Genomic DNA, 14046 nt, shown 5'->3' with positions numbered 1-14046 from the left:
GTGTATATAATTCATTGCGTATCATGCACTTATTGCTCATATAAATCGGAAATACAAAGAGAATTCACTTAAAAAGTGTCTCCCATGGTGATATATTATAAATAGCTTAATAACTGCTGAACTTTTGTAGTCCTTTTTAAACTCACGTTAAAACAACGGATATCCCTTCATCCAAGATATCTTTACTCAGCACCAGTCATGAGCCAGGCACTGTCGTGGGCACAGAGGATGCAGCCAAGGATAAAGCAAATAAAAATCCCAGTCCTCATGGAACTTAGGTCCTAACTGGAGGAAAAAGACGGCGAACAAAATTCAGTGGCTTCCTTCTGTCCACTTCGCCTGACCCGCTCTCCAGCCTTCTCCACCCTGATCTGTGCATCTGTACAGACCACATCACAATACACAAAGTAAAGAAAGAAACCATATAATAATTTAAACGTTGATAAGTGCTGTTGAGAAAAGCCAAGCAGGAAAAGGTGATAAGGTGTAGCGGGCCAGAGCAGGCGGGTGCTTTTTCAATCATGTGGTGAGAGCAGGCTTATATGCCCCAGCAGAACTTTCCTTTCAAAGGAAATCTTATGAGGAACCCTTACGTGTAAAACCTGGAATTGAGGAACGTCACTGGTGGAAGCAGAGGCAGGAGTAGGGGTGAAGGTCAGGGCTCTTCCATGTGGCCTGGTCCTCCGCTGCCCCCAAGGTCACGCGATGTCATCCACTTCCCCACCCTTGGCCTCTGATGCACTTCTGCTGACCCTAGGACTGTGAGATACCCAGAACCAGGGTGGTACAAAATATTCAGTTCTTAATCCTCTCCAAATTGGATGCCATGTCATTCCAGAGAAACCTAACCCTACTCACCTCACCCTCAGGAGCAGGTCTTACAGAGCCATGATTTGGCCTTCCCTTCTCATCTCACCCACTTCTGAGAAAAGCAGTGGCCTCACATAGGCTGGTCTTTTCATCTTTGCTTGTAATATTGTCCTCAAGGATCTCATCCCTGTTTTTCTCAATGTCCTCTTTACAGAGACCTCTATTATAAATTATCTCAGGACCAGGAAAATGTTTCTCTTTCCTGTTGAACTAAGATGTTTCCTTCTCCTGGACAAGAAGTATGTATTCCTTCCAGTTTTCCTCTTGACCTTGGCTGACAGGAGACTCACAGCTAAGTGACATGCTAAATTACTATGACTTTTTCCGGAAATGTTTTCTTAACGTATCTTTCTTCTTCAGGTTCTCTGTTTTTGGCTTTGGTTTCATATGTTTTATTTTATTGTATTTATGATTTTCTTATAGCAAGAGGTAGGCTGGAAATAAATATTAGGCAATCTAGTTAGAATATTTTATTTTGATTTTGGTTAACTTTTTCCTAGCTATACCTATAACATCAAAATAATCTATAAATTACAAAAATTTTTGGTCACCATGTTAACCAAATTAAGCAGTTTGACTGACTTTTTTTTTTTCAATCAAGAGACTGTGTTTCTTCATTCATGAAAATAGAAAACAGTAATACTTCAGGATAATTCACTTTGGCCAGGATCAGATGCTTGGTACCGAGGGCTTAAAAATGGTATAGAGCCTGTCCTCAAGCAATTTACCATCTAGAATTAAAGTTATTTTATTCTTCCAAGCTTCTCATGCAGAACCAGTATTTATTTGTAGTTAAAAACTAACTTGCAAAAAATACATTTTTGAAAGCAGAGTTGCTTTCCCCACTTGCTTCTGTTCTCTAACAGATATGGAGATAAAAGAAATTAAAATTCTAAACATCCTGCAACTATAGCTTGCTCTCAAACAAACATAGGGTTGTTTGTAAAATACCACTTACGATAAGCATTTGTGGAGACCAGCCTCAAGGCTCTGACAAGCCACCAGGGCCACGTGCTTTTGCTCTGGAGCCATCCTGCTCCCTTCAACATCAAATCCTCTTAAAGCATTTAACATCAGTATTTGGCTTAGAAAGCCTGAAATGCATTCCCCTCACAGGTCAAGCTACCTTTCTATATCAATCATAATTCCCAGCAAGCTTTGTAGCCTTCCAACGTTGATAAATTATTTCATGCCATTGACTGTGCTAAAACTATCCATCAAGGTGTTTAAAGACCTCCAGATAGAGATATGCGCAACCCCAGTGAATCTCCAATTTCTGTCCCGTTCATTCATTTGACAAATATTTGCTAAGCACCTGCAGTGTTCCGTGCTCAACATTATGTGCTCAAAATTTCGTGGGGATATAAAATGGTAAACAAGGCAGGTATGTTCTCTGCCACGGAGCTGCATCTCACAGAGAACACAAACAGACGAATAATTCCAAATGTGATGAAGACAAGGATTTTTGTCTGGTCCCTTCACTGCCTTACCTCCCATGCATATAGCAATGCCAGACTCAATAAGTCTTTCCTGGGTGAATAACACAAAAAAAGGAAGTACAGAGCGCTACAGGAGCGTAAGCCAGGGGGACCTCATCTGGGGAGCCGAGGAGGGTCATCCTAAAGAAATGGCATTTCATCAGATACTTTATTAAAGGGTGAATTGAAGCGGAGTGGGAAGAGTGACACAGGTGGAAGAAGAACTTTGTTCAAAGGCCCAGATGCAAAAGAACTGAAATTTTAAAAGTGAATAAATAAATAAGTGAATGAGGGGAGGGTGTCGCTCAAGTGGTAGAGCGCATACTTAGTACGCACAAGGTCCGGGGCTTGATCCTAGTACTGCCTCTAAAAATAAATAAATAAAACAAGTAACCTCCTCGCTCCCCCCCCCCAAAAAAAAGAAAAAAAGGAAAGAAAGAAGTGAATAATTACCCAGAAAGGCTGACTTGCAAAGAGCACAGAGCAGAGTGACAAGAGATGGGGTTGGAAAGTTTGAGATAAGCGCCCAGCTTAGTCTCAACAAACACGTTAAGAATTTTGTACTTTATCTTATAGGCAATGGAGAACCATTGATGTGTCCCCAGTAGATGGGTGATGTGATCGGATTTGTATTTTTAAATGAGCTCTCTAGGTATTTGAGATGATGTTAAAGATTGATGCCTTCACTCTCATAATCTTCCTGTTGCTCTATACTCTTTATTCCCCTTTCTTTATTTTATTTTATTTTATTTTATTTTATTTTATTTTATTTTATTTTATTTATTTATTTTATTGAAGTATAGTTGATTTACAATGTTGTGTTGGTTTCAGGTGTACAGCAGAGTGATTCAATTATACACAAACATACATACATATTCATATGCTTTTTTCAGATTCTTGTCTATTATAGGTTATTACAGGATACTGAGTGTAGTTCTCTGTGCTATACAGTAGGTCCTTGTTGTTTATCTGTTTTATTCTTTATTCCCCTTTCTGCCTGCTCTGTAGAGTTCAACCTATAAGACGCCTTTGTCGGAATCCCATATGCCGCTTGCACGCCCAGTTTTCCCCTCAGAGAGGCAGCATCACGTCTCCTAGACAGACCTTGTTCACTCATCCGTGTTTTTTAACTCCACGTATTCTTTCAGTGATAAATATACCATGTCTTGATTTATAATACCATATATGTGTAATTTATATCCCAAGATTCTCCTCTGTCTTGTGATGACTCAATACCCATTATATCCAACCAAGCATATGTAAATCCTCTGCGCAGTTCCGAGAACTTCCTGAAAATGCTCACATTCCTCTGGCATTGCTCTCTTAGGCAAAACTGCTCCTCCCCAAATTTCCCTAGTCATTTCCGGCCACCTCGGCATCACTTTTGTACGCTTCCCCAACGGTCCGCAGGTGTACATTGCTCCCAAACGCAGCCCTCCCTTCACTCCATGAAGCGCCACCGAGGACACAGGATCAGAGGGAACTTTTGGGGCAGAGAAGCAGAGCCCCAGTTTGGGGACCAGCTCTCACTGTTGTCACTCCCTTTCGGCGGGCGTCCCCTCTAGGCAGTCTCCTCCGTCGCCCCCAGCCAGTGTCAGCTCAGATGAGAGTCTGGGAGAGCCAACCTCTCCCTCTGTGTCTACAGCCCAGACATTTCTTTCCCTTAAGCCCAGCTGGTGGGGGCTAAACCAGGAAGCTCGACAATAATCTACAAGAATTGCCAACCTACTCAGCATGACGATGGCTGTTACACTGCCTGAGGAAGGAGTCTCACTCCTGTTTCAACCTTTCCCTTCCAGGCTAGCCTCTGGATTTCCTTAACTTGGCAAACCAAAAGGCCCACGAAAACGATTTCTTCCAAATTAAAAAGTAACCTTCCTTTTAATTCTGCTATGTCCCCTTAGAACACAGACATGGGGGCAGTTTTTGAAATAATACTCACTTTATGGATGTACAAATGTATTTAAAGGAGAGAAAAACCATATGTACACCCATGCAGTGTCTCTCAAATTTTCCAAACTGATTATTCCTAACAAGTGAGGAACCGGGCATGTTATCTCAAAGCAGCCTATGACAAGCGTATTATTTCTTTGGCGTCTTGGATTTTATCTTCTAAAATTCACATACAGTTCTGCATCCCAATTTATAATATCCCATTTATTTCAGTATGTGACAATGGAATGAAATACATTTAAGCCCAGCCATAGTGCTATGAGTGGGAGCCACAAAATTCTATCATATAAAATACAGAATTTCATCATCCTGAGATTATTAAAATGATCAGGGCATGCCTCCAGGGCTGGGAGTTCTGAGGGTCCCCACGTTACATACACATCAAGTTACACACACGTTTGCATTATTGTGGGCATGGTGTATAGAGATGCTTTTTGAGAACACTATAGTATATGATTTATACCAAAAATGTGGTAAGAAGTAGATATAGAGCAATCAAGCTCCACTGTGATATGGATTTGGGGCACTTTTCAGAGTTCACTTTGGCAAAGTGACTTGATCCCATCCTCCAATTTTAATGAGCATATGATTCAACTTCTTGCCTTAACAAAATTAGAAATTACCGCATGTGATGAAGACTTGATGTCGCTTCCAAGGAGTTGACGCCTTGAACGTTTTCTTCACCCGTGTCTCCTAGAGAACAAGAACCCGAAGCAAAGATTAAGATGCTAACATTTTATGAGAGAGGAACAAGCCGTGGGCAACGAGGTGATGGAAAAAGGGAAGTCAGACAAGGCGCAAAGCATTGCTTTTAGAGCAGGTTGCTTATCTCAAGATCAGCATGATAACCCCAAAGGAGGCTTACCGGCTGGATTCACGCAGCACACGCGAAGTCTCTGGAAGAGCAGGAAGGGGAAACCATACCCTGGAGTAGTTCGTGGGAAAGAGTGAAGGAGAATCGATCTGTCTGCTGTCTCAAAGGTTTATTTCAAAAGAATCTCACTGCCCAACGCCTTCATTCTCTGGGCAACTGCTCAGGACAAGAGAGTCCATGGTCTACAGCAAGGGGTTTCATCTAAGTCCGAAAGTGGAGGGGATCCCAGTGTAAGTGGAGCGCTGACCGAGTAGAAGGAGGATGTCGTTGAGGCACTCTGAGAAGGACAGAGCTGTGTCCCCAACACAAGCAAGTTACAGAGAAAGGTCAGAGTTCTATCATATTCAATAATTCCGACAGGATTTCCAGTGAGAAAGACGATCATCCTGGACTATGTCAGTCTTACTTACTTCTGTACCTTTGTGCCTAGCACATGCCTAACATGATAAATATTGAATAAACAACTTGAGCTACTCATATTCCTTTGATTGGAGCAGATTAAAATAATATTTATATGCTATTTATCTTATATCCAATAATGTCAGTAAAACTATCATATTTTAGAGCCCCTCAATTGTGGGTTATGTTGCTTGAGCAGCTTTCTTGTCTCTCTAGAATCCAGTCTGTTTCTCATATGCTTGTCACAGCCATACACCTAAGTGTGTCGTGGCTCTGAAATGACAGTCAGCAATCTACCTTTTCTTGTGATCTCTCGAGCAATAACATTTGACAAATTGAATTATGATCCCCCAGATGTAAGTAAAAATGTTAGAAGAAATTATAACATGCCAGAGCTTATTTTTTTTTTAATGTTAAGGGAATTTTTTTATTAAAATGTTGTTAAGTGAAAAAACATCTTGAGTCCAGGATTACGAGAGAGGAGGAAAGGGCATACCAGGCAGCATTTTTTTGAAAAATCAACCTGTTTTCCCATATGTGCAAGAAATTGTAATTCTGAGAAAAAGAGGTGGGAGGAGGGGGTAGAGGGTGCAGGGAGGGAAAGAAGGAAGAAAGAGAAAGAAGGAAGGAAGGGAAAAGGAGACTGTCAGTACTATCAGCCCCTCTGATTGAAACTGAATTGGAACAGAAGCTTCTGTCTATAAAACAAGTCACCTTCATCGGGCTTCTAAAACAGCTGTTGAGGGGTTAACAGACAGTCTGAAGGCTGGAGCTCTGGCTTGGCTTGGCCAGTCTTTGCTAAAGCAGCTATGTAAGCACCAGCCTCTGTGACCTTCAGAGCAGCTGTTAGGAACAGCAGAGAATGAGGGTCAGCCCATATGGGCAGAATAGGTCAAATCAGCATTTTTACACGGAAAATTTCAAGGTAAACCTTCTTGCAGAGTTTTTTGACAGTACCTTCTGTAGTTTCTAAAATCTGTTCTTCTATCGCTATAAACCATTAACCAATAAGACCAGGAAGGCCAGATTTTATCACGGTTCTCTTCAAGAATGACCCACATGAAGGGGCCCCAAAGCACCTGTGTTTCTACACCTGGGGACAGAACAGTTTGATAATAAACTGAGCTGAATCCTAAGGGTGGTTGGCATGCATGGCTGGATTCTCTTTAAGTAATATGAGTTGGATATTTCACATTACACCCGTGCGGTGAATGTTGATGTTCTCATAGACCCCAAATAGCCTCTGTTCCTGGGATGGGCTAATGCCTCTCTTTAGCCACAGGATTAAAGGGGAAATTGCCATTTGCTTTCAAATCCCAGCTAGTCACCAACTTTGATTGGCCTGGGCATGCTTACCCAACAGAAACTGGGTAAATAAGACTGTCCCACATCCTGGATCTAGTTTAGGGTCTGGGACAGGGTACCTGACATCTGTTGAGGTCATTCAAACTTTTCCTTACGCTACAGTTTTTTTTGTTTGTTTGTTTCTTTATTTATTAACTTGGAACTAGAGAGAGTATTGGTCCCTCCTCAGTGGTGCAGTGGGGAGGAAAGAGGAGAAAAGCCACTGGCATCTGTTTCTTGCTGTGTCATGAAAGCCAGCAACACGCAGAGCATAGCCGAGAAGACAGACCAAGCTAGTGACTGGCAAGGCCATGTTCCCATTACCTCTAAAGCGAGCTGGCGTCCCAGTTTCTGTCACTTGCAACCCACAGTTCTGACTCCAAGTAACAACTCAGTACATGGTGAATTGTATCATTGAGTGTACTGACCATATTTGAGAGACCCCAAATCAAGAAGCCTAGACTGAAAAGGGATTTTTTTACCTTTATGATTTTTCTGTATCCTGACATACCCCAGAAGTATGGGTGCCATAATCAGGGATGTTAAAATCAATAGTCATGATATGGAAAGACACAGAATTGGACTACTCCTCCATAAATGAAAACAAGTCTGAAATGAAAAAAATGAGTTAAGCTACAGTGACTGAAATCGACATTAAGATTGTTCATTACACTCCTGTGGGTACCAGAACAAATGTATGTTATCTGATTATTCCTGTGGAGAATTTCAAATGCAAAACTATGAAGAAGAGAATATATTTTGATATTTAAATGCATCCAAATGCTCTCAAGCTCTAAGCAAAGCAGCTTCAGGAGCTAGGAGTCCAAGACCGTTCCTCCACCCAGGCGGAGGCGAATCGAAAGTATGAAAGAGGCGAAACTCATCTTCAGTGTTTTTCTCATGAGCATTAGATATGTGCATCTCCCAAATCCAACTGCGAACACTTTTCATTGGAAACTCTCCTGGCAAGATGAATTGCTCTCTGCTCTGGACTCCTGTAAGATTGTGCTTCAGGCTGTATCTCCCCCACTGTGTAGGGTTTCCACTTTCCATGCTACCATACAAGCTCTTCAAGGACAGAGGTTGTTTTGAAAAACAATACGTATTAACCAAATTCATTGTTCTCACCTTACAAGGACCTAACTGAAGAAATGAGTTAAAAATTCAATCACTAAAGTCACATTAAAATGAGCTCCTTGTTTTTCTGTTCACCAAGGATAAAAGCATGTTTTTGACCATAGCCAGAGTAAGAAATACATTTTATTTTGTAACACAGGACACATGTTCATAGATACATAAAACCAAAGCAAAAATGTCACAAAACAACATTTATGCTTAAAACACGTGATGAACTCTGACATCTGTTCTAGTCTGTTTTTTTTTCTTTTTAATAATAATTGTTGTGATCTGTGAAATCAATTTCATGACTCCTACTGAGTCATGACACATAGTTTGAAAATACTGTTCTAATGAGAACCTGTGGCTCGGTGCATGTTTATCAGAGAAGGTGAGAAAGTTGAGTGGATTCCTCAAGCCAGGTGAAGCCTCAGATGGCCATTGTGTCTCTATGCCTACTTAACTGATAGGTTACAGAATGATAAACTCATAGAAATATTAGCCCAGAAGCAAAGTTTAGAGGGCACGTTCTCCCACTCTCAGAATATTTTTCATCTGCAGATTACAAGGTCTGCATTAGGTGAGGGAAACAAAATCATGAAGGGTTTATTCATTCCTTCAGCAGTAATGTACTGAACACTGTGTTTTAGGTGTTGGGGCTGCAGAAGTGAACACAATAGACAAGGCTCCTTCCAGTGAGGAGACAGAGAATAAACACATATATTTAATACCATTTCAGGCAGTGGTAATTTCAAAAGAAAAACAAAACGCAGTGAGGGGCTAGAAAGTGATGGGAAAGTGAAGAGGGCTATTGTAGACAGGGTGGTCCAGAAAGGCTTCTCTGTGAAGATATGTCAAGAAGAGGGTATTATGCTGAGTGAAATAAGTCAGACAGGGAAAGACAAACACTATATGTTATCACTTATATGTGGAATCAAAAAAACAAAGCAAAGGGATAAATTGGGAGTTTGGGATAGGCAGATACAAACTACTATGTACAGAACTGATAAACAACAAGGTCCTACTGGATAGCACAGGGAACTACATTCAATGGCTTGTAGTCACCTGTAATGAAAAAGAATATGTGTGTGTGTGTGTGTGTGTGTGTGTGTGTGTGTATACCTGAATCACTACGCTGTACACCAGAAACTAATACAGTGTTGTAAATCAACTATATTTCAATTAAACATGTAAAAAACAAACAAACAAATAAATGTACAAAAATGGAAAGAGACTCACAGATACAGAGAATAAACCAGTAGTGACCAGTGGGGAGAGGAAGGTAGGGAGGGGCATGACAGAGGTAGAGGATTAAGCAGTACAAACGACTATGTATAAAATAAATAAGCTACAAGATACATTGTACAGCACAAGGAGTATAGCCAATAGTGTATCATAGCTTTAAGTGGAGTATCACTTATAAAAATATTCACTATGTTGTACACCTGAAACTAATGATATCGTAAATCAAATATGAGTCAATAAAAATAAATAAATAGAAAAATAAATGAAACAAGTTACTCAATAATGAAAAAAAAAAAGAGGGAGCAGCAAGTGCTGTAAATACATATGTTTGTGTTAAAGAAAGGGGACTGTTAGGCGGGTGACATGGTCCGTGGCTTTAGCAGTCACGTCAGTGGTACAAATGGGCCCAAGCACAGCGCCTTCCAAAGGAAACCACCTTGAGCATAATCACTGGCCATTGGGAAGATGCAGGCAGTCGTGATGGTAACATCTACGTCCTTTTCCAGCGTGCCAGCCACAACCAAGTGAACCAGGTATGGGCACCTGACCCAAGGTATCCTGGATGTAGGTTTGGTTTCAGTAGCTGCATAGAAAACAGGGGCTGTATCTTGTTATGGGTTGAATTATGTCCCCCTCCAAATTCATATGTTGAAGTCCTAACCCTTAATACCTCAGAATGTGACCTTATTTGAAAATAGGGTCATTGAAGATGTAACGAGCTAAGATGAGGTCCGACTGAAATGGGTTAGGCACCTAATCCAACATGACTGGTGTCCTTGCAAAGTGGGGATGTTGGGACACAGATACGCGTTCACGGAGAACACCATGTGGACGCGAAGACGATCTGCAGACCAAGCAGGGATACCTGGAGCCGCTCTTTCCCTCACAGCCCGCAGAAGGAACCAACCCCACCAACACCTTGATCTTTGACTTCCAGCCCCCAGAGTTGCTCGGCAATACGTTTCTGCTGTTAAGGCCACCCAGCCTGTGCTCCTTTGTCACGGCAGCCCCAGCAAACTGACACGTCTCCCGTGGGGAGGAGTGGAGTGTGTTCTCTGTGCCATGGGATAGAGAACACGCAGATGAACTGTGGCATGTGTGGCAGACCGCTCGTTGACCTACCTCCATTGTAAACATGTCCCCATATTTTACCTGAGCCAAATTATGTGCATGTCCCACTCTGCGGTGCAGCTAGGTTTGACCAGATCACTAAGTTCTGGCCGATGAGCTATAATCAGTTGTATGTGGTGGCAGCTTCCAGCAGCCTTCCTTAAAAGATAGCTGACAACTGTCTTTTGCCCCTTTTTTTGCATCCCTTCCTCTTTTCTGGTGGCTGAAATGCAGGTGTGATGACTATATTTAAACCAAGAATGACATGGGGAGTGGCAGCCACAAAGGATGAAAAACCAGAATGAAAAGGAGTGAATAATTGAACACTTTGTGGAGCAGAGTCATCCTACAACAGTGGGCTGCCCACATCTGGACTTGGACAGGGAAAAGAGATGGTCTCTTATAGTGCCTAAACCATTATCTTTGCAGGGCAGGGCAGAGGTGGGTCCTCTGACTTGCTGTGGAATCTAGTCTTAACCAATAAAAGCATGCAGAGCGAATATAGGAAAAAGACAGAACCCAAGAGAGGATGTTAGCCGTAGAGTTGGGAAAATCAGATTGAGGGGGCATAATCAAAGAGATCAGAGGAAAACCAGGAGAAAATTGTGTCTGAAAAGCTAAAGGAACATCTCAAAGAAGGGAGAAATAATGCATCAGACGTTCCTGAATCAACGGCCATAAGGATGAAGAAATATCAGATGGCTAGGTCGGTGCTTCTCTAACGTGCACGAGAATCATTTGGTGTCCTGTTAATGTGCAGAGTTTGATATAGAGTTTGATTCAAGAGGTCTGGGGCAGCCGTTCTAAGAAGCTCCCGGGTGATGACTGTGCTGCCGGTACACTTGGATGGCAAAGATTTAAGCCAGAGACCCTGGGGCGAGGGGGCAGACATCTGGTATGTTTTTTTTTGGGAGGTGGTTAGGTTTACTTGTTTATTTTTGGAGGAGGTGCCGGGGGTTGAACCCAGGACCTTGTGCATACTAGGCACGTGCTCTACCGCTTGAGCCACACTGTACCCCCGCTCAGGCATCTGTTTTAACAGACTTAGCAGGTGATTCTGACCCACGCTGAAGTCTGACAGCCCCTGGTGAGAGCAATGATAGTAACAGGAAGGATGAAGCCCCCAGAGGCTGAGCACCTGCTGTGCGCCCGGCGCTTTGACCCTTTTCTTACATTGTCTTATTTGGTCCTCATCACAGTCTGTTTTATCAATGAGGAAACTTAAGACCGAGAGAAGTCAAATACATTGCCAAGGTGACACAAGCGGCAAGTGGTGCATCCAAGAAGCCATGTCTGTCTGACACCAGGGCCCATTGCTCGGGCCATTTTGCCGACTCACCCTCAGGTCAACTGTGATGTTATCACACGCGACGTCAGCGGGACATAAAGACAGAAGCCAGGCTGCGGTGGCTCTGGAAGTGGGAAAACTGAGTGCAAAATGCTTTTTCAAAAACTTTGAAGCAAAGGAGAGAAATAGAATGAAAACTAGAAGGTAACGGAGGGTGTATGCGTGCCTGCTTGTTGTTAAGAGAAAACACTCAAAGATAAAAGAGGAAGAGAGGGTTTCAGGACATAGGAATACGTTAGAGATTTCAAAAGATCAAATTTGAGCACAATCAGGGGAGGAAGAATGAGGGGAAAAGATTATTGATTATGTTATGAGTACTCTGAGGAAATAGGATGTTTATACAGGAAAGGGGAGAGACTTAGGCAGAATGTAATAGTGAACTTTGAGTATCTAGTGGACTATTACATAGAAGGGGAAAAAATTGTATTTTTATAGCTTCAGAGGGTGGACCAAAGCATAGAAGTTCCAGGGGATAGATTTCACCTTAAAATGAGAAAGAACAGTCTAATGGTTCAAGTTATTTGAAAACGGAATGACTTGCCCTTTGAGATGGTGATTTTCTTATTACTGAGAGCACTTAGGGCAAAGCTATTGGACATCTATGAGGCAAGTTGTATTAGGGATTCCCGTGACCTCATTGGGCATTTTACCTCTGCTAAAACTCTGTGCTGTGTCCCTGCACTGCCTTTTCCTTTGGTAAATCAGTGAAGTATAATACTGTTTATGGTAAGAAAGATTTTCCTTATGTCCTTTACATCTCGAAGCCTCCCTGCTCTAATGTATAAGTAATGGATGTGTGAAATAGGTGACTGCCTACATCTTTGACATTATCAAAACAATTCATGTCTTCGGAGTAGTTTAAGTCACTGTTCAGACTTAAAATCTGGGATTCTCTATTACTCAGCCATAAAAAAGAATGAAATAATACCATTTGCAGCAACATAGATGGACCTAGAGATGATCATACTAAGTGAAGAAAGTCAGACAGAGAAAGACAAATATCAGATGTCACTTTTATGTGGAATCTTAAAAAAAAAGATACAAATGAACTTATTTACAAACTAGAAATAGACTGTGGTTACCAAAGTGGAAAGAAGGGGAGGGAGTTAGGAGTTTGGAATTAACAGATACAAACAACTATATATAAAATATATAAACAACAAGGACCTACTGTATAGCACAGAGAACAATGTTTAATATCCTAATAACATATATTGGAAAAGAATCTGAGAAGAATATATACACATACATTTTTATATATACATATTAAACTGAATTGGTTTGTTGTACACCTGATACTAACACAACATTGTAAATCAACTGTATTTCAATTAAAAAAAATCAGGGATTCTAAATTCTCACTTTTTAAATAAACCCTGTTTCTAAGCCTCCACTCATTTTTCTTTTCCTAGATGATTTTGACTATTCAGATGTGCGACTGGATTCATCTATTGTGCTCAGTTGGAGTCCCTTCATTATATATTTTTGGCATTCCTGCCTTTAGCAGAGTTTGGTCAGAGCATCCTGCAAACATCGCCATGACTTAATAGGTAGAATATCTCTTCTCCTCTACGATCGACACCATTATTTCCAAAGCAGAGGAAATCCTATTTCGATGAATTTATGAAACGAAAACCACCACACCCAGCACGTCTCAGCAGATCCCAGGCCTCAGGCTGAGCTGTTCCTTTTTCTCCTGGCCTAGAGACAGCAGCATGACCTGACAGTTTCCGGTCTCTTCACCGTGAAACACCAGGCCATTGGAGAGGAAGCCAAAACCAAAGCCCTCTGCCCTCTGAGATGAACACAATTCACCAAACTGAGTGGTGGCTTCTTTGCCCACTGATGAAAGGGCAGAACAAGAGATCTGGGGGAGTGCTGGAGAGTGACACCATCTGTTGCACCTGTTGTGAAGAACAGTTGATCCCCAGACCATATTGAGATTGCAATCAAGAATTGGCGTTCACAGAACCGCCGTTTCCCTCTGGGGTTCACATTTGTTGCTGTAGCAGGTGCTTTGTGAAACTTGATTTAAACTTAGATTTTGCAAAGTTAATTTAAGTGACCAGAACCCTCCCTCTCTCAGGATAAACTGAAGAAATAGGACATTGATGTTTTGTTCTTGGCTTGTGAATTTGGAAAGGTTACACTCAGGGTTTTAACTCGAATCCTACACAATCTGTGGGTCTGCTTTTGAGCAGAATGCCTGCCTCTCCCTTCACATAACTTTGTAATATGTAGTAGAATATAGTAATTAATATATAATTATATATACATGCATATGTATATACGTGTGAGCATATGTGTAT

At 41.6% G+C, this 14046-nt stretch overlaps 1 long non-coding RNA gene across 2 annotated transcripts in view; it reads left to right on the top strand.

Annotated features, from left to right (window-relative positions):
* LOC123619520 (uncharacterized) overlaps positions 1 to 14046 on the top strand; it is a 108294-nt gene that overhangs the window by 75262 nt on the left and 18986 nt on the right. The gene's annotated exons all lie outside the window — the stretch shown is intronic.

Source organism: Camelus bactrianus, chromosome 12, assembly GCF_048773025.1.
Source record: "Camelus bactrianus isolate YW-2024 breed Bactrian camel chromosome 12, ASM4877302v1, whole genome shotgun sequence".
NCBI classification, from domain to species: domain Eukaryota; kingdom Metazoa; phylum Chordata; class Mammalia; order Artiodactyla; family Camelidae; genus Camelus; species Camelus bactrianus.
Note: the sequence above shows the minus strand (reverse complement) of the source record. Positions and strands in the feature narration are given on the sequence as shown.